The sequence below is a fragment of the Falco biarmicus genome, chromosome 1, assembly GCF_023638135.1.
Source record: "Falco biarmicus isolate bFalBia1 chromosome 1, bFalBia1.pri, whole genome shotgun sequence".
In the NCBI taxonomy this organism is placed as follows: domain Eukaryota; kingdom Metazoa; phylum Chordata; class Aves; order Falconiformes; family Falconidae; genus Falco; species Falco biarmicus.
Genome location: NC_079288.1, coordinates 50,708,979 through 50,736,614, shown reverse-complemented (window position 1 = coordinate 50,736,614; position 27,636 = coordinate 50,708,979). Strand labels below are relative to the sequence as shown.

Genomic DNA, 27,636 nt, shown 5'->3' with positions numbered 1-27,636 from the left:
TGAGTTAGGGCTCCAAATGAAGATTTTTATTTAGTTAGCACCCAGACTCTAGAAACTGCTTTTAGAAAGAACTGAAGGGAACTTTCTTCAGAACACATCTGCTGAGGAGCTGCTTTTGGCCCTAGAAATAGTACATTAATAGATCATTTGCCTACAAAATAAAAGAGCAGGGCTTAATTTTAACTCAACCAAAGAAATTCAAACTCATCTTTCCTTCCCTGCATCAATGTTTCTTACCCATCAATTTATACAAAGTAGGAAACTAGGGAGTCTTTTGAAGCTGGAGTACTATGCTGCAAGGAACTCAAGCCAAGGAACAGCAAGCAAGAGGAGCATGATTGTTCCAGCTGGTTGTAGTAGCTTGCAACTAGGAACTAGATTTCAAAGGGAGAGAAAGAGACACTGGAGACTGGTCTTTGATCCTTATGCTGTCTGTGTATTTTATCCAATGATTTTTAAATGCAAAGTGTTATGAGCACTTCTCACCCGCCAGATGCTTTTGAAAAAATCCCAACAGGATGTATTTATTTAAAATAATTCAGGCACCTACTAATGTTGATATTTGACCCCAAATCTCCAACTGCCATTGACCTCTAATTCAGCAAATTGCTGAGGATTTCAGTAAAACTTTCTATTTCAGCTTTTCTCTTGCACTGAGTATTTATTTGGCATAAATAAAACCATTACTGGCAAAAAAAAGAGATTTTTTTCCCCAAAAGATTAAGTAAAAACTTCTCTCAATTAACAACTTTATACTTACAATTCTTAACAATCAGCCATAAACTCTGATGAGAAGTTAAGCTGCAATGTAAATCATTAAAAACAACTGAGTTTCCAGGAAATAAAACCCTTCTGTACATCGTATGCAAGAAATATAAGCAAAGCCTTCCTCCTTTGCAAGTCTTATCTCTGTCACTTATTTTCTCTGTAGAAAGTAACATCTACTGACTTCATAAAGTACCTGACAATGGTGAAGAATCACTTCATTCCAGACCCAAGCAAGGAACAAAAAAGCACATGCAGGGGAACAAAACACTACCAAGAATTACTCTCTGATTCACTATAGATTTTTTGCCTAGCAGCTGAATGGTTCATCTCCTGTCTACTATTGGCCCATTTATAGAGGAAATCAGTATTCATATATCACACAAGGATGGTACTTACTAATATTTCATTGTATTTTAAGTAGTGTAAGAAAGACATGCAGACATATATGATATTTCATGGCTTGTTTTATCCTTGCATCTTCCCAGGCACACAGCTGGACAGTAGTACTATTCAGAGACCAGTGGGCTTGTACAGTATGACACCTTCTTTTTTCCTCTCTCAGTAACAATTTTCAGCAGGTGCAAATTCATATTAGTTCAGGAAAAAAAAATAATCCGATATGCCTGATTTCACATCTGGCAGATAGGCTTCATGCAACACAGACTGCAGGATTTTCCAGTATTGCAGGTAACCTACTTCCCACTGTCAGTAGCTTGGTGATTGGAGAGTCTACAAAAAAGGTGGTCTATCAGGATGACAAAGTAGAAGGTTTTATGGAAGCAGACAGAAGTGTAACTTTGGGAGGGCAATATAATAGTGAAAACTAAGGGAGGCGTTATGAAAACAGGGAGAACACTGTGTAGGTATTAATAAGAAAGTGCTTTTCTAAGGTATTTGCATTAGCTTGTGTTGTGATTAGTTGGGAGGAGGCCTTGTATCTGAGCCAGTGTTCAATAGTGTTATTGTGGTTTACTAAAATTCTCCCTATTGATGAGCTGTCAACATTTTGGTTTTTTAAAATCTGAGATAATTAAATTATTAAATGCAGATTGTCAGAGGTGACTTTGAAGGGCTAGGGATAGAAATCATGGATGTTTTTTCCCCATTGACTGTGATGGGACATGCGTGACGGTTACAGATTATGGAAGAGTAGCTTTGGCTCCGTTTGCTTAAATATCATGTTTGCCCTAATCACAGTCTGCATAACCAGAAAGGCAGAATAACGTTGATAACCTAATTTTCACTAATAAACGTGTTATGTGGCTCTTGGTCAAAGCTCCCACTGGACCTTGGAGTATAACTTGTAATTAGAAAAGGAGGACTGAGCCTTTAAAGAGTCTACTGCTACTCATCCTCTAGGGATGTATTTCAGTTAAATATCCTTCAGCTGTATTCTTAAGGTAAGCTGTTTGCTAGACTCCAGACATAAATCTTCGCTGGCAGGGGTGGTTTAGCAAATCCTAAAGAAATCTATGAGAGACCGAAAAATTTTCAATCCTGCAACAGTAGCAGATGACAGAGGAGGAAGGAGGTTTTGTCTTGTTTTGTGAGAAGGGAGGCTTTTTTTTAAAAAAAAAAAAAAAAAAAAAAAGTTGTCAGTTGCCCACCTCCTCCCTAAATACACAGCTTGAAGGATTTACAGCAGAAGTCCAGGGTCCAGCCCTGTGTTTTCAGAGCATTAAAAGAGTGTATCTGAAGAGGACTAAGGCAAGTTCTCAGATAATGCAGAGGACATATCACAGCGTGGGCTTTAGACACATACTCTCCAGCAAAAAACACAAACAATGGGATAGAGCACAATTGCTTTTATATGCCTATCTGTTAAAAGACATTTTTTGAATCATACTTTCAGCTTCACATATTCTTTGTGCTAATTTATGGTGTCCCAGATCATTCCTGCCCGCATGCTGCTCCCTCTCATATGCCAGGGTAAGGATTTATGTGGTGGCAGGTGAACCAGATCAAAGAACTGATCCATGTTAAAGTTAACTGTAAAAAAGGGGGGTTTAATTTTAATCTGGATCAGGGAATTGATCTCATTTATTAAACAGCTGCATAGATTTTCTTTGACTGCATCAGGGAAGATGAAAGTGTAAGGAGGGGCAGAATGGGTGGAAAAAGGCAAGATTACTTCTTTTGATAGCAGTGCTGACCTGTGCCATTTTAGAGCACATGAGAAATTACAGGCTATGAATGAACTGAGTTTTGGAGCAGGGTGAATTAACTTATTCTCAAAATTAGTGTCAGGCCCTTACAATGTATCATAGATAACCAAATCTGGTTTTAAAGAGGAGAAATAATTTTGTTAAAGGGCCAGTGAACTTATTTTGGTTTGTCTCATAAATCATTGATTTATAATGGCCAAAGGTGAGCTTTTAACTAAAACCCATCATATAACTTCTGTAACAAACTTTCTTGTGTTTAAAGAGTCATCTTGAAACAGGTAAATCAACAAATACCAATTAAGATAGATTTTGAAATCTTTGAAATTGTTCATCAAAGTACAGACACTTAGAGGTAACATTTATTTCCAGTCTGTATAAATATTTTTATTAGTTACCAGTCTATCCAGGTGTCTGGATTGTATCCATGGTAATATAACATTTATCTTTCACATACTGATGGTTTTAGAATGGTACTACATTGTAAATTGTGTGTTGAAGCAGAATATCTGCAAAACCATATCTCAAAAAAATTTGGGGACATCTTTGAACATTAATGGATAAATGTGGTTTACCCCATTCAAATGAATTACGATTTAGGTAGAAGTGTCAAATAGTTTTTCATAATCATTTAAAATATAGTGCTTTTCTTTCTTAGTACGAAGGTTTTAGGGTATGGATAGAGAAAATTCTTAAAGGACCGTTCTGAAGATTTAAAGTAGACTTTTTTTCTATTGTTCACAGAAGGTGAGGAAGAAAGGCTGTCACGACATAGCATATAACATGACTTGGAAAATTCCAGTATTCCTCTTCATTCTTAAACAGGACATGTTTATCCTCTAATGGTTTTCCTGGAAATCAGGTATCTTGCTAAGAAGCAAATGTAGTACAGGTTTGTTTTACTGAGATGATATCTAGATCACATCTATGAAAAATCTGTCTTAAATGGGGTAGCTCAGGGGTCACTTAATTTACAGCGAGCATTCTAGTTTGTTGACAGTCACATAGTTTTGTTGTTTTTTTTTTTTTTAAATTAAACTCTATCTTGTAGATCCTCTATTTGCAGTACACTTGTAACTGGAAAGTGTAGTTAAAATCTTTGCAGAAAGTGTCCACACTTCTTAATGGACAACTGTTTATACACCTTTAAAATAATAACATGAAAGAAAAAGTTAAAGACATTTACAGTAAGAGAGGTCTTCTAAAAGCAGTCTGGTTTATGTAGGTTGATACACTTGGTCATTTTTATCTGCAACAGTAAATTTTTTTCTGATGCTGCAGGCATGCCCCTGGGTAGCAGAAAGCAGAAACTTTCTGGAATTTCTTAAGCCTGAGCTTTCTGTGGATTAAAACTGGCAACCAAAAATAAGAGCATACATGTTGCTATGTTTTCTAACTACTGTAAATACAAACTTAGTTGTAATTATTGCTTAAACATCACTAGAGGCACCACACCATTGTACTGATGACACAACGTTCAAGACTGGCAAATGCTGTTCACTAAAACTTGTGTTACTTCTACTACTTGCAACTATCTTGTCAGTCAATTGTGCTGGGTTCAAGTGTTATACCTCTTACTCCTATACGTGGGTGAAGCATTTCTTAGTAGCTAAGAATGCCTTCAGAACAAAGAGGGCCAGCAGGAGGATTAGTGGGAGCTTGTGATAAGCCATCTTTACACTTCCATCTCTTCTAACTGTGATAGAACAGCTTATCTAATGATAGGGATGTAAAGGGACAGCTATCTTGGATTCAACCTAATTACCACAGGAAAAAGAATTATGGAGTGTTTTTAAAATGTTTAGAGCAGCAGTAGAAAGAAGTGAAACAGATTATATCTGCATCCGTAACAGGCACTGATTCAGAGGCTCACTCCTTAATGATCTACTTATTATGAAATGTTTCACACAAAGGGCATCTTTCATCTGTGTGCTGGCTGACAGTTCCCATGCTTCTGAGACCAAACAATTTAAGCAGAAATATCCTCTCAACGTCTGCTACAGTCCTCTAGCCAATTTTACCAAATTCCCAAGCTAGCTTCTGCTCTGTCATCCTAAGCAGCCACTGAATGGCACCCACCTGCTCTATAGTATATATATAGTATAGAGCTCTATACCCAAGCTGTATAGTAGCACACAGAAGCCACATCCTGAATGAATGGTAAGAAATACCAGATCTAATATTGGTAAACACCTCTCCAGCAGAGGCATGCACAGGCAGACATCTAGGTAACAGATTCTGGATTCGGACTGTAAGAGGGATGACATTAGCAGCTGTGCTGAGCACTTCTACCATAGCATTTGCAATAAAGAATTACATGGAACTGATGTTTCATCTTGCAGTTCTGAAAACAACGAACAACAGCACAAGAGGGAGGAAATACACTCTTTGGAAATGGCAGCTCCCCCCACCCCCCAAGCTTAGATTTAGCCTCAGTGCCTGTCAAGATACTTTCCAAGAACCAATTATTCTTCCAGTCTTTCTAAATGGAAGAACCTCACTTATGTTAGATCAGTTTTATTTCTGAATGGATTTTTGGATGATGGTTTTGTCCTGGGCTGGGAAATCTTAACTCTGGCATACTTAGGTGTGAGTTAGCTTGTGTGAATCTAGTTAGTTAGTAATCTTGGTAAATTATTCTTTGATTACATAGAGTATTTGGAGAAAATGCTTCCTGAGCTCACAGAGAACACCATTACACTTGGTAAATTCTATTATACATTTATTTAAATGAGCCATTACTCTAAATAGGCCAGCATCTATTCCTATTTTGAGTCATTAGCAAAATCACAATCAGTACCCTGACAGTCTAATTAATTTATTTGAAGCCATTAAAAAGAAGAAAAAAAAGAAGACATAATAGTATATCGAACCATGCTTAACTATTCACCACAGCAGTCTATCACAGTTATAGTAACGTATTTAAAATAAGAACCATATAGCTTGTATCATTAGGGAATTATCTCTAATTCTAATTTGTAAGTACAATGGGCTAGATCTAAAAATGGTACTTCTGGTTTGCAGGTTTTCCATGTAGGGGAAGTTGATGGCAGGAAACTTTCTTCGCTACTCATGTGAGTAACCCTCCAGGAGGGTCCAGGCAAATGGCCGGCCGGTGAATCTTCCCACCGGTACCGCTTCAACGAAGTGACGGGCCCCTGAGGCCATATGAGAGCACTCGAGAGGCACACCTCAGGAACACCAGCATTTTCTGCCGACAGGGAACAACACTCATATGCCGCAGTATCAGCTAAGGAAAACAAAAACAAAAAAGGTAATAATATTAACGAAAAATTAAAGAGGGGTGGGTAAAACAGTGCCGTACAGTCACTCACATAACTGGGGCCACCTTCCTCCTGTGGTCTATACAGGGCCTACCCACCACAGTTTTGTTTTTTTTTTTTTTTAACATTAACTTTTAAAATTTCATGTATTTATTTTTGCGCCAGGAGCGTGTTTCTTTCAGGGCCGAGCCAGCCTCACCTGGCAACCACAACTAACTACCTCCAAAGCCGGCGGCGCCGCCCGACGCCTCCCCGCCCGCGCCCGCTCTTGCCGCGGCGGGCGGAGGGGGCGAGCGCGGCCCGGCCGCCCGCCAGGGGCCGCCGCGGGCTGGGCCAGGCCTCACCCCGCCAGGTCGCGGCTCCTCCCCGCCCCTCTGACTCAGCGGCTCGGCCCCCCACTTACACAAACTCGGCGGCCAGTGCCGAGCTGAGGCCGCCCGCCGGGATGGGGGGGAAGATGCCCGCCCTGAGGGGACGGAGCCTCTGGGGCGCTCGGTGAGGGCGGGCTTCAGGGGGGTTCCTCGTGAGGGATTAGCGCCGGCTCTGGCTGCCCCGTCGCTGACGGCGACTCACCTGGGCAGCCGCCTCCCTCCTCCCCTCCCCTCCCTCCCAGAGCCGGTCGCTTCGGCAGAGAGGGAGCGGAGCCTGCCTCACCCCTCCCCGGGGAAACTTTCCGCCACCGCCCGCGCCAGGTAGGGGCTGGGCCCCCCGGGGCGGGAGCCATGAGGGGGTGGCGGCGGTTGGGGACGGGCCGCGGACCTGGCGGCGGGGCCTCCGCGCCGGGCGCAGCCGCTCCCGCCCCGGTTTGGGCGCCGAGTTGAGGAGGCGTCTCGCCGCCGTTTCGCCTCGTCGGCGGGGTGGGGCGGTGGGCCGGTGCCCCCCGCAGCCGGGCGGCTGCCGCCTGCCTCAGGGCTGCGAGTGCTGAGGGGAGTATGTAGGTCACTGCAAGTAATGCCTGCCTAATCCCCTTTATCTTCCTGGCTCGGCTTTTCCGCTGCTGGTTTGTAGGACGACCTGGGCAGCGCTGGGCGCCAACTTGGCGCAGGACTGCGAGCGGGGAGCGGGCGAGCGCCCAGGTGAGAGCGGGGTGCGCGCCTGGGGTTCAGGGAAGCCTTTTTCTCCACAGGTGTGACGCTTTGCATAGTGCCAGGTATTTATTTCTGTGTAGGTCTGTTAGCAGCCTGACCCTGGTCGTGGGTTGCCAGTTTGGGTTCGGGCTTCTGTTTTAACAGGTTAGTAACATAGATTTTTTTATTATTATTATTTTCCTTCGGGACACTTACTGTGTCACACACCAAATCACTGAAGGCTCCTTTGATATTTTCTTAGGATCCTAAAGGAAAATAGAGAGCCCAGCAACTCCAGGGCCCCAGTAACTAGAGAAGGCAGCGTGCCCTGGTGAAGCGATCCCTGCGTTGCTCCCTCTGATCTTTGAGGCGATGAGGAACTATTACCAAGGTCTTGTGGGTGTTCTGTCACCCAAGGCAGTGGTAGTAACTCGGCACGGTTTTGAGGTGCTCTGTGTGGACAAATCTGTAGGTGCAGGAGGGCAAACGCTGTTAGGAGGCTGTGCGTGGGGCCAGCCTGCTGGTGTAGGACAGTTTGCCAGCTTGGGGCATAATGGTTCCTTGTACCTGAGAAGTAATGCTAAGGCACACTTGGTAGTATTTGGAGCTGTTTCTTACAGTCTGATTTCCTCCTCCTTGGGGTGTGTGATTGATTTTCTGATTAGCATTAACACGCCTCGTATGATGGTATTATATGCTGCCATACCACTTCTGGTTGAACTGAGAAAGACATCAGAATCTGGCAGTGCCCTTTCTCTGTCCAGATGTTTTCTGTTGATCGGTGTGAAACTGATGCTCCGCAAGAATTTACGGTTTCATTTTTCATCTGCACGACAGTTTTTATTTCTCCTCATAGCTATAAGAAGGATTCAGGACCTTGTCTTGTTAGTGCTGAAGCATGATGCTTTTATCTTGTTTTCATTTTCAGAGAGAGGAGGGAGTGATAATAAATTCAAAGAGATCTCACACACACCAGTATGGTAATAGCATCAGGTCATACAGACCTATGTTTCTGGCCTGTGCTGGTTTTATATAATAATTTCTAGAAGTAAACCTTTTAGAAAAAAGGGCAATTGAAAGGTTTTTATAATACCCGAAGGAGTGAAGTTGGATTAGGGTTTTCACATTATTTGTGTTGTCTTACTTCTGCTGGGCAGTGTATAAAGAGTCCGCCTGATCTGAAACTAATCTAAGAATTAGGACCTAATGCTGTAATGCTTTTTTTTCTCGCTGGCTCTGCTTTAATGAGTGTGGAAGGTCAGAGGGAGATGGAAAAGGCAGAAAAACTTACAATCTACTTTGTAAAGTATAAATAATTACGAAGACCAAGATTATACTGGTGGGAGTATGGCAGTTGTGAAGCCGATAGAACATCCAGATGCCTTTTTCTCTTACCCATCTCAAGACAAATGCTTTCAATTGACTTCTGCTAACAGCTATTTTAATCTATTTATTGAGTCAAAGTGATTGATGATATGTGCTTTGAAAAATAAGTGAATTCTATTAAAATGATGAAAAATGTATTGCCAAAGCCCACGAAAGAAACATAACTTCATTTACATCTTTATTTATTTAATTAAACTTCACTGTATCCATATTGTGTCTGAATTATATGGTGGCGATGGTAAAAATTGGGATACGAAACTTCATACAGTCTGAAACTTAAGAGAACCAAAATTGGAGAAACTGCTGCTGACGTGGTTTTATTTGATCTTGGCATGAAACAGTTTTAGAAATCTATAGATGTATTTTCCTTTCAAAAGATTATACTAATGCATCGATGCCTGTTAAGCTTAAGTCTTCAGATTTACAGACTCTCAGTGCCATCTGAAGCATCAGTTTCTCAGTTAAACTGTTCATTGAAGTTTTATCAAGATTACTTTGATGTACATCAAGTTTTAAGGCTTTTTTAAAAAAGAACTTACAAATGCTGCTGTTCCACTCTTGCATATCTTTATTAGTATACAAATGCTGCTTTTTGATGCTTGCAAAAGGTTTCATTGCAAGGGCTTTTCAAATTTTAATTAGACTTACGGAAATCTTGTTTAGTTCTTTAAATTGCATATTGAGTTTGTTTTAAAAACGCAGATCTCTGCATCCAGGTATGTTATTGTGACTAGAAGTTTCTCACAAACATTTGAGAGAGATGTTCTCTCTCTTCTTTCTGCTCTATGGCATGTCTAGAGTAGCTGATATGTTTGTTGTGTTCATTAGGTGCTGTTGAGAACAGAGCTTTTGTAACCTCTCGTTCCAGTCACCCTTTTTAACAGTTTTATAACTACATTTTTGTTTAGAGATGCTTAAACTCTGACTCCTGTACTCAAACATGCTGACTTGGCATTGTTTCCTTACTCGTGGTTTCTTCTCAGCGTAATCAGTTATTTAGGGTAAGACTGACCTACAACCCAGAACAAAATATACACTTTATCCCCCTTGGAGGAAGCCCGCAGGAAAGAGGGCATCAAGGAAGGCTGTTGGCAAAATAGTGCTCTTTGTGTCCTGTTTGGGGGTTTGTTTCAGTTAATCTATTACACAACAGTGGATGCCTATACTTTAGATATGTTATCGATGCATTTTTAATGATCTGATGGTGTCGAATCGAGACAAATAGCCTCAGGGTGCTTCCAGAAGAGGCTACAAAGGCCTGCACTGGTCGAAAGCTGGGGCAGTAGTGATCTGGAAATTCTGATCTTTTTCCTGTCCTTTTTGCAGTACAGCATAGCGGCCAAATAAAGGCTTATAAGTAGCTGCTGGTATGGCTGTTCTGTAAGAATTGCTGTACTTTTTAAAACTCATGTGAAGAGCCTCCAAGAAGCAATTACTTTTCCTGTTAGAATTAATCCATTTGGAAAGTAGAGCTAGGACTTCACAGTGTCATGGGGAACAGGTCAGTTAGACCTGGATCAAGTCTGAAGACTGACTGGACTGAATTGAAAGAACAGTTTTGATTGCACTTGTAAACACATGCAGCAATAAGTGGTTCTGGCAGTAGTTACTCCTGTGTAATACATATACACATGCTAGTACATTTTAAAGTGTCAGCTTAAGTTTAGAGGTGGTGTGATGGTAGTGAAGTGTTCACAGCTAAAGTTAATGTTACAAAGACTGAGGAGCTTTTTAGGAATACATCTTGCTTTGCTTTCTGTCACAGGCATCGATCATAAGATTTCCTATTATTATATGTGGGTATCTTTTAGTAAATGACTCATTGATGGTATAATAAGAATGCTTTCCATTTTAAACCACGTGGCAAAAAATTCTTATTAAAGGTGATCCTGAAGGGCAAGTCCAGGTGAGGCTATTCCATGTAGAATGGAAGCAGAGCAGGGTAAGGTAAGAGCCAGTGACAGTGGTGGTAGAGGCTCAAGGCATGTGAAGACACAATCTAAGAATGTGTTGCCTCTCATATTTAGTGAGATTACCTTTAGTTAACAGAGGAAAGTTTGGAAACATGACGCCAATATAATTATCTGCATGCAAGAGGCCCAGAACCTTAGTTCCATGTATATGTGTAACAGTATTTTTCCTCCAAAATTAACTGCCACCTGAAAAGGAGGAATGAGATCCTGAGTTAGCGTAAGATGTAGTTGGGGCTTTGACTCTCATTATTCCTGACCTGAATGCAGTACATTTTCATAGCAGTTGCAGAATTTGTTCTGAAATTTATTGTGTTTCAAACTGCAGTGGTTCCCCATGGATGGTAAGTTATTGGGAAATCAATTACTTTTTTTCTTTTTTTCTTTTTTTTTTCTTTTTTTTTCTTTTTTAAAATAAAATAGTCAAATTGTGAGGTAATGCTGCATTGCCTACCTGCACAGTGATGACAGACCATGACAGTTAATTCTGGTCTAATCATAATTGGCATTGTAGACGACATGTTATCTGCTTCTGTGTGGGGAAATAACATAGCTAGATCAGTGCTAAAAGTATTAGGCAATTTTTCATTATGTAATTTCTGCTGTTTAACTGTAGAAGCATAGTCAAATGTCATCATCTCCCTTTGTGCCTCTACTGTAGTCTACAAACACAGACACAAGTTTTGGTCATTTAAACAGTTTCATGCCTTAGAAGAATTTGTCGAGTTTGGTTTAAAAAAAAACCACAAAAGGGAGGGGGGGAAGCAGGCACGCAAAAAAATTATGTGAGAATAAAAACATGTGCTAGGTTCTTTGCAAAAATAACTGTTCCTGAAGGACAATTGTGCCCTTCATCCTTCTAATTCTAGTTCATTTTTTATATGTTTCCTGTGGTATATATTGGTGAAGGGTAGGATTTATTTCTGTGAAAACTTTTATATAAGTAGGCATAAAGTTGTGAGTACTCTAGTAGTAGCTTTGTTTGCCTGGGGAGCTGATAAAGTGATGCTGGCAAAAGAGCTCGCAGCTGGAAGGATTTCCTAATGTACAAAAAACCCGAGGTCTTTAAGCTATTGGCGAGATGTATATGCCAATAAACTTTTGAATTGTTACTTAAATTTAACTGTTGGCTGTTTTTATTGCACTGTGCTGGCAGTTGAAGAGTTGAACTGCTCAGGAATTGATTCCATTTGCATCCACAAAACCTTTTGTAAAACCTCAAGTACCTCTGAGCAGGATGGAAGAAATTTTTTTTCTTTTTGAATTAGTTTTATGAACAATTAATATATGTGTAATAATGAAAATTTTTCACGTTTGTTTTTTGACACACAAGTCAAAGAGCAACAAATGAAAATTTGCTGTTGCGCAGCCAGGTCAATGAAGTAGTGTGGGTTTTTACTGAATTATGTTAACTTAATTTGCTGCTATGGGGCTCCTGCCCTAATGTAACAAACCTGAGAGGGAGAAATAATCTGGCTTGCTGCTTCACCACTGTACTGTCCTTACCTTGAGAGTAGCGTTTCTGTTAGGATACGTATCTTTTACACTGGACCCATGCACTTTATTAAACTCTCTGTGCTGTTTCTTCTGTGCATGTTTGTGACACACACACACTTTGCTGGTGCCATGAATATGTTTTAGTATAATGCCATGAATTCAGTATTCCTGTAAGAAAGCCTATGGAGGACAAAAGCTTATCGCCCCTTTTGAGAAACTCACTTGATTTTTCAAATGCTGGACTTCTCAGGAAGCATGTGCTACCAACCACAGCAAGATGTGGATTCATTATGGAGGTGAGGGCTCTGTTCCTCTCTGTGTGTGACTTAGAATTATTCAATGTTCTATTTCCTGTGTGCCTGACTGAGGTACAGCAGTAACAGGTGCTAAGCAGCCAAAGGTTTTTCTGCAAACCATTAATGTCTTCAAAAAAGGGTGTGTGTTGGCACTTGTTTTGCTCTGATGTTGTTACTGAACCACCCAAATGTCCTTGGAATCCCTGTGGTGTGGATTGGGAATATCAGTCATATTGGGATTTGTGATTCTGAGTTTCAAAGCAGTAGTACATTCAGTTGGTCTGTTACTTTGAGGTGGTTTTGCACTTTTTTTTTTGTTTTTTTGTTTTGTTTTTTAATTGGCCATTTTGCCTTTCAGTACAGAGAAGCATAGAACACATAGTCAGCAATAGGTGTAACAGGTTGATTTCCTTTCTAAATTGCTGACTTGCCTTAAGATTAATTCTGCTTCCTTGCTTGGAGTGGTTTCAGGTAAACAATTAGAAAGTTCTTCAGCAGCTTCTTGAAACATTTTTATAGGATGAGGAGCGTGTGAAGTAGAAGTAGATTTTCTTAAGAGTGTATGTGTGGGAACCCAAAACAAATTACCAAACCAAAAAACCCCCATAAAAAGAATAATGGAGGAAATTAAACATGGAGAGCAGAAACTGATTTGCTCTCACAATTAGTTTTGTTCTTAGTGTTTTGGTCCCAGCAACGTGAACAACATGTGAACTGACTGCCAGATAACACAGAGGTTTTATGGATGTCGGTGGTTACACCTGCCTTCAGCAGTATTTTGTTGGCATGATTTTTACAGTGGTGCTGTTTGCCAGCAACAGCCCAGTGCTTAGGGATTCCTGACTTGCTAGTGTTGATACAGCAGAACACACAGTATTATTGAGATGGTTTTGCAGAATTTCCTTAGGCTAGATAGAGCTAGGTTTGTTTTGCTTGGATGCTAGTGGAGTCCTTGAACTTGGAAAACTTCACACACCCATGCCCACCAAGAATCTTTATTGTTGAGAAAAAAAAAATACTCAGAGAGAAACAGCTATGGCAGTTTGCTAAACTGCATTTATGAGATGCGTGCTATTTACAAGTTATATGTTTTGTTAGTAGTGTTGTTTTTAGCAACTTTTTAGTAAAATGGGTAAATTTGTATCTACTACCCAATATTAAGGACCTAGGGACAAAGGTCAAAGGAAGTGGTGATGCCCTTTGTTAGATTGACTTATGTAGCTGAGGGAGTGGACAAAGTTCTGGGCACACAGACCTTGGTCCTGCTGACATTCAAGTCATCTCAGTTAAAATGACTGAATTATTTGACTTTGGTGTATATATAACCTATCTGAACAATTTCCCGTGTATTAATGCTTCTTTTAGTCTTTACCTGTAAGGAAAAAATTAGTGAGCAGAATTTGTGGCTTGTATTTGCATTAACATTTTCCATTAGCCTTCAGTGAAATTCAGCAGCATTTGAATTACTTTGTGTGCAGATACATTTGAAAAAGTTAAATGAATTAGAGATGAATGAAATGTAACCCGATTCTTCCTCTTGACAAATTAAAACTCTGAAGTGATAGTAATGCCTCCCATTTCATGGATGTTGTATTAGTTTAGGAGGTGATAAATACGCATAGCTTAAATTCAGTGCTTGCTGTGTGTTATATCATTATCATAGCAGGTACATGTGCAATGATTCAATAAGTGAAAAGTTACTGTTTTGATTTTAAAATGTGGGGAATAAAATAATGTATTGGCAGCAAGTCATGTTCAATTACTGGTGATAACATTTGTACAGAGTTTTGGCAAACATTTAAAGTAACAACAGTTCAGGTTTAAAAGAGGCATCAACTCAACAGCAACATTTCAGGAGCATTTGGCACTGGGCTCAGTGATAGGAGATAACATGATTTAAGCAGCCATCATACCAAAGTACATTCTGAGATAAAAAATATTATTTATTCAAGTACAGGAATATTGGGGTCTGTGGCATGAGGGAGCTGAAAAATCAGTTGATGACAGAATAAGCAAACTTTTCAATTTTAAACAATACTACTAGAAGTCTGTGTGAATAAAAAGGAAAAGAATATTGGTATTACCATGGCAGAACTGACTAAAGGCTGGCAAATTGGGGAGATTTTCTGAACGAGGGTGTTTGTGTACACCTAGCAGAAATCATCCAGATCACCTAGGATTACCTAGGAGTGTTGGTTAGAGGGTACGGCAGGATGGAGGTTCCTAGTAAGTTCTTAGAGAACCTTGGTAAAACTTTCCTAGTGCTAAATATGAAGAAAGCAACCAGAAGGTAGGCGCTTCCAAGCTTTGTTATAACTAGAAGATAACGAACTTCTCTGAGAGTAGGCAAATGAGAGTCTGGCAAGGAGGACTTGTGCTAAAATAAAACAATGGATTTTTAGAAAGGCAGACTAAGTCTGGTTAACATGAATCTTATCTACTAGTTCTGTGTCTTAAGAGAAAAAAAAAAAGTAGATATATTGTTCCTTCAGGAAGTTATATTAGTGGCAGAAATTGAAACTATTCTGCTGCAGAGGAAAATATGAAAAGTAGTGAGAGGCTGGCTTGGCTGCTGGTGAGCTTTTTAACATGGAACACAACAAGGAGGGAACGGGAATCCAGGCCAGATTGCCAAGGACAAGTATAAAAATAAAGCACAAGCACACATAATTAAAATAATGCATTCAGAATGGCCAACTCAAAAACAGTAACAAAAAGTCATTATAGAAATATAAAATTAGTAAAAAGAAAGACAGGGAAGGCTTGCTGCTGTTTGAAGATTGGAGCTGAGGACAGACAGTGCAAAGCAGACTGAGGGGTTTTTTTTGTTCATTGTTTTTCCTGCCGTGCCCCCCCCCCCCCCCCCCCCTTTTTTTTTTAATAAGAGAAGATGGAGGTGAACATGGTGTTCAGGCGCTAAACCCCTACGCTGGGGACAAGTTATAGAGTATTTAGTTTGTTTGAAGTGTTTAGAAAACACTATTGAAAGGGTAGGAGCTGGCTGATGTAATCCCTGAGCTGCTGCAGTTACTTCACTCATGGAGGATGCGTGTAATACTGTGACACTGAGAAGAGTGATTATAGTGCCTGTGTTTACAGGTGTTGGCAGGGGAAGTGGAAATGAGCAGTTGTAGACCCAATTGTTTAACTTGGATTATTTGTTCCAGTACTTTTCCTGGGAATTACACCCTCCCAAAGCAGTAGAAGATGACAAAAAAATGAGCAGTAGCCCATATGATTTTATTTTTAAGATTAAACCATGTTATACTAATACAATTTCTTTCTCCAAAATGCTAACAGGAGAGGAGCAGCTGATCTCTGATAGCTTGACTCTGATAGAAAATGTCAAAACTTCACTCTTGTTGAAGAATGCCTGGAGGAATTGACTGTAGGTAAGTGCTAAACTGCTTGAAAAACATTTTTTTTCTCTACGAATGGACTTATGAGATAATGTTTTGGTTTGGGGTTTGTTGTTGTTCTTGTTTTTATATAGATGAAGGATTTAGATAATATAGTGGATGATGAGAATAATAAGAGTCAACACTGTTATGTAATTGTAAAATTAGAGAATATCATACCAAGCTACTGTCACAGAATGATTAGTTTCTACCCTTAGAAAAGTGTTTTTTTTAATAGGGCTGCTTCTCAGATTGGGGCTGAGGTTTGCATAGAAAAAGCATGAGCAGCACAGCCCAGTTCCTTACTTCAAACGTAGTGAGGCTTCTTTAAAGTAATTACAGCCTCCTGGTTGATGGGAGATGTCCAATCTTGAAGATGGAATTTTATTTTATTTTTTTTTTAAAGAGAAGGTAATATGAACCCCATTGGAGGGAGTCTGGAGAGGAGCTGTAAGAGTACCTGGGTATCTGGAGGAGTGACTGAATGAACCAGGAGCTGTTATTTTAGCTTCAAAGAAGAGTTAGTGGAGAAATGAGAGTGAGGGTTAGTTTAAATATGTGAAATATATGTGTTTCCCACAATGATCTGTTTTCTTTCCTTGGCTGTTAAGACACCGTTGTATGGAATATATTATCAGGAAAAGTTGTGAATAATTTTAAGAACAGGCGAAGCAAGCATCTGTGAGTTGTGACAGAAACATAATGGGTATTACCATGGCACAGGGGGAAGGACTAGATGACTTTAAGGTGATTTTTGATCCTTTGACTGGTAAATAGGAGATGGTTCCTGTGGTGCAGCACAATCTGTAAAATCCAGGGAGAGCACAGTACTGAGAATTCCTTTTCTGCCCTCTACTATTATGTCTCATCTGACAGGGAGGATCCAGAAGTTATTAAAACATTATGCCTCTTTTTCTTTATTCCTCCCCCTTTTTTACCTGCATGGAAAAGATGAGTGAGACTTAGAACTTCACGTTGCTGTGGCTGTTGAAAAGTAGCTAGAACTCCTTGTTGTAAGACAACATGAAAAAAGCTCTGCAGGCATGCCTATACCCATGCTGGCTCAGCAGGACTCTAGAACACGGAGTGCTAGGACATGTGTTTTGATGATGCCTAGATTAGCTTCAAAAGCAGTTTTGTCATATTTGTATGGCACTGCATCCAAGCCACTGTGGTTTTACTGCTTCTAGACCTGTGCTAAGGTCTGCTTTCTGCCATGCAGACTTAATCAGCTTGTGTTAGTGATAATTTGGCAAACTGTTTCGTGTAATCCGCTGTATGTTGTAAACAACCCTCTATTGTGCTGCCCTTGTAGCCTGTGTTTATTCGGGTGCACTATTTTCCTTTAATCAATTGTCCAGTAACAGCACAGAACAGAGATGACTCTTCACTGTGTGAGATTTCTTGTCTGAATGCTAACAGTAACAACAGTGACATTAAACAAAGGTTTTAATTTCAGTTGGATGCTATTGAGCAAAACTGTGAATAGCAGAAGAAAAATAAAGATTTGAGGAAGTCCTGCAGTGTCAACTGAATTTTAAATCAAAAGCAAATAGGCACAATTTTGTGTAAACAGTTTAGGAGGCTTTATTTTTGGATCGCAAAAGGAAGTTTCCCAGGATGTATCACTTCTGTGATGTGTTCTTTCTCTTAATTACCATCATGCATGTATGAAACAAAGCTGATTTTTAACATGCTTCCGTTTTAATATTTTAAAGTCCATCTGCTCTTTTTGTGAATTTTTGAATGGCATGTATTGCTATGGGGAGCATTTGTATTGATTCATAAACCTGTGGACTATGGTTTCTGGGTTTTTTTTGGTTATTTTCTTGGGCTTTCACATGAAGGGGAAAGACAAGAAAAGCAATTTAAATTTCCCAAACCACAAGGCTATGCATCTTTCATAATACCTAGCCTGGGTAGTGGTGTAGGTTATGATATGTGGGTTGCAATACAGTCTCTTAGGACAACTTTGTCTCAAGTAAAATGCAGTATAATCCTGAGCACAAAATTAATTGCATAGAAGATGATGGCTAGTGCTTGGCTATTTGCTTACAAATCCTTGAAAAGGCTTTTGCTATTCTGAGGATGTCCTGGAACCTGCCTATTAAAAGAAGGTTTGACAGACTGCTCTGCTGTGGGTTGAACATTGAAAACTGCCTTATGTTATGATGTTGATGATATCAAGATAGAAAATAGAGCATCTTAATTCATGAAGGTTACTACTAGGAATTGATTATTTTTATGTTCTAAAACTTTTTAATATACTTATCACATGCATTTTAGGACAGAATTTCAGGCTATCAAAGCAGTGTTAGATGATATATATCTTTCCCCCCCTAATTTTTGTATGATTTTAGATTTTGTTAAATATAGTTCCAATTTTTTGCACATTTCCTTTACCATTTCATATTTTCCTCATTTGTCTCAGTTTTCAGAAATGAGAAGACAGAAACCTTTTGCATTCTCTATGGCTCCCTCTGGTCCCACCCACCCCCCTTTACAATACAGAAAGCAGATGTGTATTGTTTGTTACTTCTGCACAGTGTTGCTGCTTGCTTTCACAAAGCTGTGTATATGATACAAAAGCAAAATACTTGCTTTTTCAAAAAATATGTCATATAAGGCAAGACTGTATTTGATAATAATGGTTTATCAGTGCCTAGAAAGAGATCCAAGTGTCAGTGCTCTTACTATCTTCTACCTGGTACTGAATGGAGGTAAATGAGAACTGGTAACAAGTATATACTGACAATACTGTGTGATTAACATGACTCTCCTAAGCCACAAATAGGGGAAGCTTTCTCTTTAATTATAACTGTGCTTCTTTAATCTAATTACAGCTTTATAAATCATCTTTTTTTTTTTAAAAAAAAAGCTGATTGGAAATTGGAATTTCTTTAGATTATTCACATTCTTGTGATTTCATATACTAGACAGAGTCGTCTTTTGCCCTCTAACCTAGGGTGTGTATTTGTGGATTTTTTGGCTTTGTTTGTTTGCTTTTAAATAAGTTGGGAAGCTAAAGGCACTTAAGTTCTGGAAAGTTACCATAGGCTGATGTTAAGGTTTCAGATCCAGAATTTTTTACATATGTGTGATCAGGGAATCTTTCCAGACCTTTATGTTTTTCTTTACTGTCTCAGTGGTAGTGACAAAGATTCACTGAGTCAGTTCTGCAGTACTTTGAAGCTGAAACACTAAATATGTTAGGATAATATGGCACCACTCTTAAATATGTATAATATTTTATTAACCATGTAATGGAAAACATGCACTAGCTAGATCAGAAATGGAATTGTTCCTCATACGACTCTGTTCTTTATTAGCTGTGTTTTCAGTCTCCTGTACCAATTGTCAGTTTCAGGCTTGTGGTTCTGGATAAGAAATGTTCTTCAGGTTGAAGCAAGCTGGAATCTTTAAAACAAATGTGCTAAGGTGCCCACTCACCCCCTGCCCAAATGCTGATCACTTGAGGCCACTCCACGGGTGCTTCTTGCATACTGCTTTCCCACATCTGCTGGAAACAGTGATTTCTAGAGAGACTCAGGGTTACCTTCTGTGCTGACTATAGATAGGGACTATGTCTGTTCTCCTGCCCCCCCCCCCCTCTGTTCACTGTGGTGGACAATTTCATACGTAGCTAAAAGGAAAGAAAAATGCTGTAAGATGTAATGTAAAGATCAGCTTGTAAACCTCAATCATGAGGACTTAATTTAGACTATAGATTTTTTCGTTATGTGTATGACAGTAGTTTTTAAGCTGTGCTGCAAATTAAAGAAGATAAATCCAAGGGAGGAAATATATATTTAAGCTAAAGGACAGCTTGGTCAAGAACACAATTATAGGTTTCACTTATAAATTTACACAGATAAGTGATACAGTGAAGCAAAAATAGAAAGACTGTATTTAACAAATTAAATTTATAATCTTATTTTTATGACTAGACATAATAGATGTATGAAGCAAAGAAAAGGGGAGTTAGTGTTAATTAAAAATTATGGATAAATCTTCCTTTAGAGCCCCCACTCAGAATTATTTTGAGTAATAAGGAATTATATTAAAAATATCATGGCTTAGTGAGCTAGCATTTTGTGAACAGTATTTTACAATTTCAGTAATGCTGCATACTTCCTCAGGTTGTGAAAGCCAGCTAGTAGTAACAAAGGCCATATGGAATGTTGGCAGATAAAAGCATGTGGATGAGTCTCTTAGATTTTTTTTTTTTTTTTTTTTTTTTTATCTCTAGTGAGCCATGCCAAGTAGTACCTTTCTACCTTTCTGAACTGGGGTCAAAGGAAAAAGAAAAAACCCAACAAACTTTTTTCCTCATGCAGAATTTTTAAAAAAATCCTTATATACTCTTTAAAGGGTACTTTAACAAAAAAACTCAACCCTTAGCTCTTGATATTTTCTTAATTAGTCTGATTCTGTGTTAGTATTAGGTATATATTTTAATTTTTGTTATTTAAAGGAAGAGATTGGATTGGGATTACATTAAAGGCACTGGCAGGAAGTGTTCTAGAGATGATCTGGAGGATAGAGAGATTCACTGTGGTATCATTCCATTTGAGGAAATTAGCTGGTTTTTAGGACTACCTCTTTGTTTTAATAGAGGGAGAAAATGATGGTAAAAGACTGTTACAAGATTTCTAGTTACTTCTGTGGAGGAGCTTGGTATAATTGTTCCTAAAATTCAGGAGCATAAAATGGCAAGGGAGATCTGTACTGAAACCATGTTATATGTGTGACCTATAAATTGGTAGCATCTTCTAATAAGCTTTTAGGGTTTTTTGGGGGGGTGAGTGGAGTGGTGTTTGTGTTACTTTGATGGGAAAGCTGTTGAAGAACCTGGTTTAAACTATGAGTTCTTGGTCAAAAAATATGTATATGTGAAATTATTATTTTCTCCCTTCTGTATATATCTTTTTAACTTTTGCATGACTCCTTTCAGCATGCTGAAAACTATTTCAGAATTTTACCTCCTTGCCTATAAGACAGAAAAACTGACAGCCTCCTTATTTTGAATTATTTTGTGTAGTCTGGAGGAATTTTTGCCAGACAGGTTAGCAAGATGTCTGTAAAATAAATTTTGTATGCTAAGCACTGTGTAAATGAATAGACACCCTTTTCATACTTGCGTTTTTTGTATGTGTGCAGCCTTGTTAGATGTCAAATGTAAGTTTAATATGAATTACTTCAGTGTGGACAGAAAGGTGTGGCTTTTTCCCTCCTTCTTTGCCTTTGCATGTATTTAGCTTGTTTAACAAGATGATGTTGTGATGCATTTCCTATCTGAAAACTGAGTTTTGTAATCAGCTTTTTGGCAGTGTAGCCAGCTTGAGCATTCAGTGTCACACCACTTTGTTCTGGTTTTGAGTTATATTCCCCCAAAAAGTGGTTTCTTTTTAGCCAGAACAGTTTCTTAATTACCTCAAACATATTCAGTGTGTGATACATAAAGTGTTTTTGAGGTGCAGCATGGATGCAAATGTTTTGGGGTTTACAGTAGTGAACAGAAGGCAGCAAGAAAGGAAATGTGGGTTGATTCTGCAATGGTGTGGGTTCATAGCTGATGGTAGCCTTGGTGTTTTCAGGGACTTCTCCACGAGGTAACAGTGAAAGGCCTGAAAGCTCTGATCTTGGGTGTGGAGCTGTCTCATGCTGTGGAATACACTTTGTTACTGCTTCTGTTGTATACTTGAGATTTTATCATCTTGCTCTCTTTAAGATGGATTGGTTGTGTGTGTCCCCCTGCCCAGTTGTTAAACTGCCAGATTCCATTCAGTTGTTGGGCAGTTAACTTCTCATTCTGTTCATTCTTCTTCGTTCTATTCATATTTCATTCAATATCCATTCATTCATTACTATTAATAGGGAATGATAATTTTTACTTTCTACTTTCTCTGCCTCTTCCTTGTCTAGTGGAAAGCTGAATGCTGCTGAAAGCTGTCAGCTGAAGAAACTTTAGATCTAGACTGTTCGCCAAAAGGAACAGCTGCCAGAGCAATTTTTTCCTTACTGACGTGTTGGCATGCTTTAGTTGCAGGTAAAGTAAATGTGTATGTGTGTGTAATAGGTAATTCGTAATAGAAGTCTGTTTGCTGAACTATGAGCTCTCTGTTTGGAATGCTGGGTGCCATGGCTGGTTTTTGCAGTATGGATATCTGTCCTCTGAAAAGTGGGCTTGAGTCTTAAGAGTCTTATTTAAAATGTCAGATAGAGGCTCTAGTAGCGCTGGGCTGCATTTAGATACTGTGGCCTCTGGAGCATCCTGTCAGTGTTTGGTGTTTCAGTTTTCTTCTTGTTCACACCTATACAGTATACTCCACTGCACATAACAATTGGATAATATTCCTACAGCAACCACAGTGATTGCTTACATGTGAAATGAATATATGGCGATTATAAAATGCACTTTAGCAGTGTCTTAGGGCCCTGTAACTTCTGGAGAAAATAGTATGTGAGCTACATACCCTATAAGTCAATGATAGGTTTTCATCAGCATGCCACTGATAATCTAACAGATGTCCACCGGGGTTTTCTTGAGTTGGCAAGGTTCCTTCTTTTTTAGTTTCAGAATCTCTCTGTGTCATTTGGACTATGGGATATGAAATAGTCAAAAAGCCTGTCATGTGAAGAATATACTCGCTTTTTTCCTCTGACTCTTAACAGGTACACTGTTGGATACAGAAAGTGTTGAAGGAGAAAAGATTATTCTTCTCTGTGCTTAAAAATTGAGTGCAGGAGCTTTAGGAAACCCTTTTACAACTGCACAGGGGGTAGAAGCTGCTAGACTTTGGTTTGTCATTGGATCGTCTTACACTTCTGCAGTGAAACTAGTCAGCTGACAGATGAAAATTCAGATAAATCTCTTCCCTGATCTGATCTACAACTATGAGTATCATTTGGTTCTTGATGCAGCATCGTACATGCCCATTTTTTATTAGATAAGCTGTTTTGCAAGGTGGAAAGGGCTGAACACTTATGAGTCGCCTTCCTAAGAGAAGCTTATTCTCAGATTGCAAAAGGGACTGATGAAGGAGTGAGAAGAGGGGTGTGGTCTTCATAGCTTGAATGTTTCATAGGAGAGTTGGAATTGTTTAGGGAGGAGATGTGGATGTTAATTGCAAGATTGACATAAGGAAGCTGTGTGCATAAGAGAAGCCCAGGCTAGCTAGTAGGAGGGAGCCTGATGTGTGGGTGTGAAATGAGACTGGTATTAGTACAGGCAAGCTTGAAATCTGACAGTATGTTTAGTTTCCAGAGTTGTTGGCTATGTCAGGTGGGCCATTCACACCAGTCAAACAACATCAGAAAGGGGAACAAATATGAAATGATACTTTACAATAATCACTAGTTCCTGGTTTTTATATACCCAGGCTTACTTTGAAACTGATTAGAAAAATTACTATTGACATTACAATTACAATATTGGTAGCTATTGACTAAATATTAACTATCAGGTAAACTCAGGCCTGTGCCTTGTTTGTTATTTTTAAAACTTCAAACACTTGCTTTATGAAAATGAATGCCATCTTTCAGCAGCCTTTCATGTAGCATGTGTCTGGTCTTACGCTCCCCTGTAATGCTACATGTTCATTCTTTCACCTCTTTCTTGATGTAGTTTGTTGCAATTCTTGATGCTGACCTGTGAATAGGAGACTTCTGTTTTGTCAAGTTGGAAGCAAGATATTCTCGCACTAACCTGTACTGCTCTGTAATGGTTAGGGAGGCATCTGGTTTCTCTATGACATATTGTACAAATTCCTGATGTATCATATCAAAGTATCATTAGGAAATTGAAGGGCTGTAGATACACTGGTGCTTGACAAGTATTTAATATGTTACTGTTTCCACTCTCTGAAGGGATTAATTGGCAGCTCTGATAGTGTTGTAAATCTTTTTTATTAAATGCAAATCATTAAAATGTTTCTGAACATCAAGCTTTGTCTAGAAGCTCAGCTAGCGGCGTGTTTGTCCAGAAGAACTACATGTTCCCAGGACAGATGGCACTATATCCAACATTGAATTAATATCAGCTTTTCAGTGTACTGACCTATAGCTAATCCATGATTCTGTGGCTGTATGGAAGTAATTTTGATTGCTAAAGCAACTATTTCTCAATCAGTTGCTGTCGGTAAGAGTTGTTCTTTGGATGTTTTGTAGTGTTAAGAGTTTAATAGCTTGTGCCATAAAGGCAAATCTATTTCTTTCTCCTGATAGAAAACAAAGGAACAACAACTGTTAGTTTTAACTATGGTCCAGTCTCATTCTGTAACTTTGTTTATAGCCATGTACAGCTTTCAGTTATTTCTTCTGTCCCTGACTTAAAATCTAGTTATGCTAATGGAAAGGCACAACAGTCACTGATGGGTGGGAAGTGGCATGACAAAACAGTGATGTGAAGTCTTCTTTAGTTCCCTTTAGTTCTTATTCCATGTTACTTCAAGTTGTCAATTATACTAGTATGTTTGAGTTCCCCTTAGTTTAGCTAACAGTGTTAATGAAAAGAATTTCTAATTTCTTAATGCAAGAGCTTGAGTATCCAGTTTAAGTGTATTAATTTTATCTGTGATTAAGGCATTAATACCAGTTGGGACTAGAGTTGATAGTGTTATCAGAAAATATTAATGTATTTGAAATAAGTATAATCCCATATATTTTTGTTTTCAATTAAATTTTTCTAAGGAAAGCTTTACTAGATTCAGGTTGGAATTTCAGAATGAAAAAAGACACAAAATGGATAAAAGCCCTTTTGTTAAGTTATTTGGTTTGTATGTGGGATCTTGGGGTCATGCTTCCTTTTATCTGTATTCTTCCTGTGTGTGTTTTTTTGGGAGTGGTTTGAATTATTTTTTTTATTCTTCTTTTCTGGTGAAAGATTTGTAGAATTTTGAGTTTGTTCTGATTAAAAAAAAAAAAAAAAGAAATTGTAGAAACTCAGACTTGTGGGGAGGGAAGTGTCTTTTTTATTCAGCAATGAGTTTGATCTTAGGAGCAAGCCAGTAGCAACTTGGTTACTATCAGTTATCCAAAATGAGTATTACAGAGGAAGATCCTGTTTTACTGATGTAGGTAACTTTTAAACTCCCTTGATCTTCACAAAAATGTTGATATTAATAGAAAAGAGCTATTACATGATTTAGGTTTTACTCTTTCATAGGATTCCTTGGGCCAGTTGCATGCTACCTGGCGTGGCCTTCTTTAGGAGCCAGTGATGTTCTACAAATAATTTAAATAGTTGTTTCTGATCTTTCATCGCTATATACTATCGTATGAATTTGCTCTTGCTGTGATGGTGAGGGAGAGGTCTATGAAGGACACATCTGCCTGGTGGTTCAGAGAAGTATGAAGATGTATACGTTGCTTTAGTAATGTATAAAACACTTGCTCTTTCTCAGCTCAGGACAAACAAGGAAAAAAACTTGCGTATATATTGGATAACATGACCTATTCATTGCAGAGTTTCAGGGTATGTTATAAAGAGTGTTTTGTCCAACCATCTTGACTTATTTGTTGTTGTTTGTGTCTTGAGTCTAATTAGATAAGTAAATATTTTGCCCTGAAAAATTAAGCATAGTACAGGGAAGTTGGCAGTGTGTAATGGTAGGTAGGAGAGGCCACTGGTGTGATGAAATGGAAAAGTAAGGCTAGTTTTCTGATAATAGTGAAAGTTGTTTTTCTCAACTTTGGTCCCATTGAAATAAAAAAAGTAAGTGAGTATCTCTCCAGAATTGGCTTTACCTTAGTACTAAATTAGTCTAAATTGTGCTTGATAGAAGCCCTATGAAACCTAAGGGAATTTGTCACCATTCTGAATAAAGGATATTTGGTAAGTTCAGTGTTAGAAATTAAGAGATTTTATGATAGCCTTAAAAAAAACCCCAAAAGCAAACAAGAAAAGTGATTGTTTTTCGTAATAAAAGTAAGTATTATCAACATAGTGTTTCTATTTTGGAGGAAAAAACCACCATTGTGATGGCAGCAAACTTATAAGGAAACAGTCACGCTAATGCAAAGCGAAACTGCAGAAGAAAATCTGTAAGGATCAGATTTTCAGTTGACAGGATTTTTTCCTGTGTATCATTGTTTTTTACATCCCAACATTTTTTGAAAACAAAGAGAGTTTTCAGGTAAAGCTAACCTCATTTTTTCAACTGTGGACTCATTTGTTTTGAAGTGTGCATTATTATTTCAAAATATAAACTTGGAATAAATTAAAGAGAGGAGTAGGATATACTGTTAATATATAGGCATGCAAGAACTGAATTTGAAAGCTAAATGCCAACTTGTTCATTAGATTTTGGTTTTGTTTCTTCAGTCCTAGAATCTGTTGGGCTGAAAAGAACACCAGAGAAACTTTTTTGTAGCTGTTGTCAGACAAACCTCTTGTAATCAGGCAAGCAATGGAGACAACTGTATTTGATGTATTTGTTATATATGAAGCAGTGGGGATTGGTGAGTGTTTTCAAGTTGAATTGTCCTTACAACAGGAGTTGATGGGTTTATGGCCCTTGAGGGAAGGGAGCAGGAGCCTGGTGGCAGCTGTGCTGCCCAAGCACAGAACCTGGGGTTCCCCATGGCTGTGTCTCAGAAATGCTGTTTTGATTTAAAACCAGAAAGAGTCTTGTGTGCAATTCAGCACGTTTTCCTGTTGGTTGGATTTGGGTTGCATCCCACCAGCTGCCCTGACACCTATGCCTGAAATAAGAGCTTAAGAGCATCTGTACTGGCTGAAGTCAAAGATCAACTCAGCGCAGTGGCGTCGTCCAGTGACAGCTGCATAGGGTGCGATATGTACATAGTCCAAGCGTATGGCAGTATCTCTGGCCATGTGCAGTCCATGGGTTTATTTAATAGTCTTTCTTTTCTGTAACTTCAGTGTCCTTTTTTCTTTCATGAATTTGACTAATTGCTTTTAAAAACCGTGTATACTTTTGGTGCCTGCTGTGGTCTGTAACAATGAGTTCGTTCCATAATTTGTCACAAATTAACACTTGTGCAGGAACAAAGATGGGAAAAGGTAATGCAGGATCAAAGCTGTAGGTGTTTAAATCATGTATCATATACTCCTTTTAATTTTTTTAAAGGCTGTGTCTCTGCTTTAGCGTATGTTTCAAGGCTATAAATGTCCATTGTCATTTATCTCCCTGGATTCTGGAGAAATTTTTAACACTCTGGTTAGCTAGAAATAGAATTGGATTAATGAAGAAGTAATTTGTCACCTAATTCAAGGGTACTGTTGGGCTTTTTAAAGCAGTGTTTGTGGCTTTAGTTTCACATTACGTTGAATATTGTGAAATTTACATTGAATGTTATTTTTGTTGTAAGTCTTTTGAAACAAAGATTTGGACACTGCAAGTATAACATTATTGAGAAGGAATTTTGGAGAAACTTTTTTTACTACTGAGATTAGATTAATGAGATTTGCTGGCAGTGCTTGAGGTTCAAAGTGAAGAAATAGACTGGGTAGCAAATTAATTGATTCCATTGCCACATGCATGCTCAAGTTTACAAAATGCAAGCTAAGCAGAATACTTGTTTCATCCTATTTCTGTGACTTTTTAACTAAAATGAACTGTGACTTAACTTTAACCAAGAGAAGGTGGAAGTGATTAGATAAATATGATACATTCCTGAAGGGCACTGGTTGCTGGAACTAGCATGTACTTTGCAAAATCGTTTATTATAATACTCTTTTGATGTCCATTCAGTTCAAAAGGTTCATCTTCCTACCAGTAAAGAGCAACAGTGTCTCTCATACACGGGCTGTTTGGTTGTAGGCCACTTCCATGTATTACAAAG

The 27,636-nt window shown here is 38.7% G+C and overlaps 1 protein-coding gene across 7 annotated transcripts in view; it reads left to right on the top strand.

Annotated features, from left to right (window-relative positions):
- Nucleotides 1–6,630: 6,630 nt before the first annotated feature.
- The window catches only part of FHIP1A (FHF complex subunit HOOK interacting protein 1A), a 96,136-nt gene continuing 75,130 nt past the window's right edge, over nt 6,631–27,636 (top strand). For 5 of the 7 annotated variants that reach the window (XR_008821488.1, XR_008821485.1, XR_008821486.1 and 2 more), the window contains exons 1-4: nt 6,631–6,709; nt 7,223–7,290; nt 15,731–15,822; nt 21,754–21,877. The gene's annotated coding sequence lies outside the window, so the exon portion shown is untranslated. The remainder of the gene's footprint in view (nt 6,710–7,222; nt 7,291–15,730; nt 15,823–21,753; nt 21,878–27,636) is intronic. The other 2 variants (XM_056336414.1, XM_056336422.1) reach the window with 1 other exon arrangement.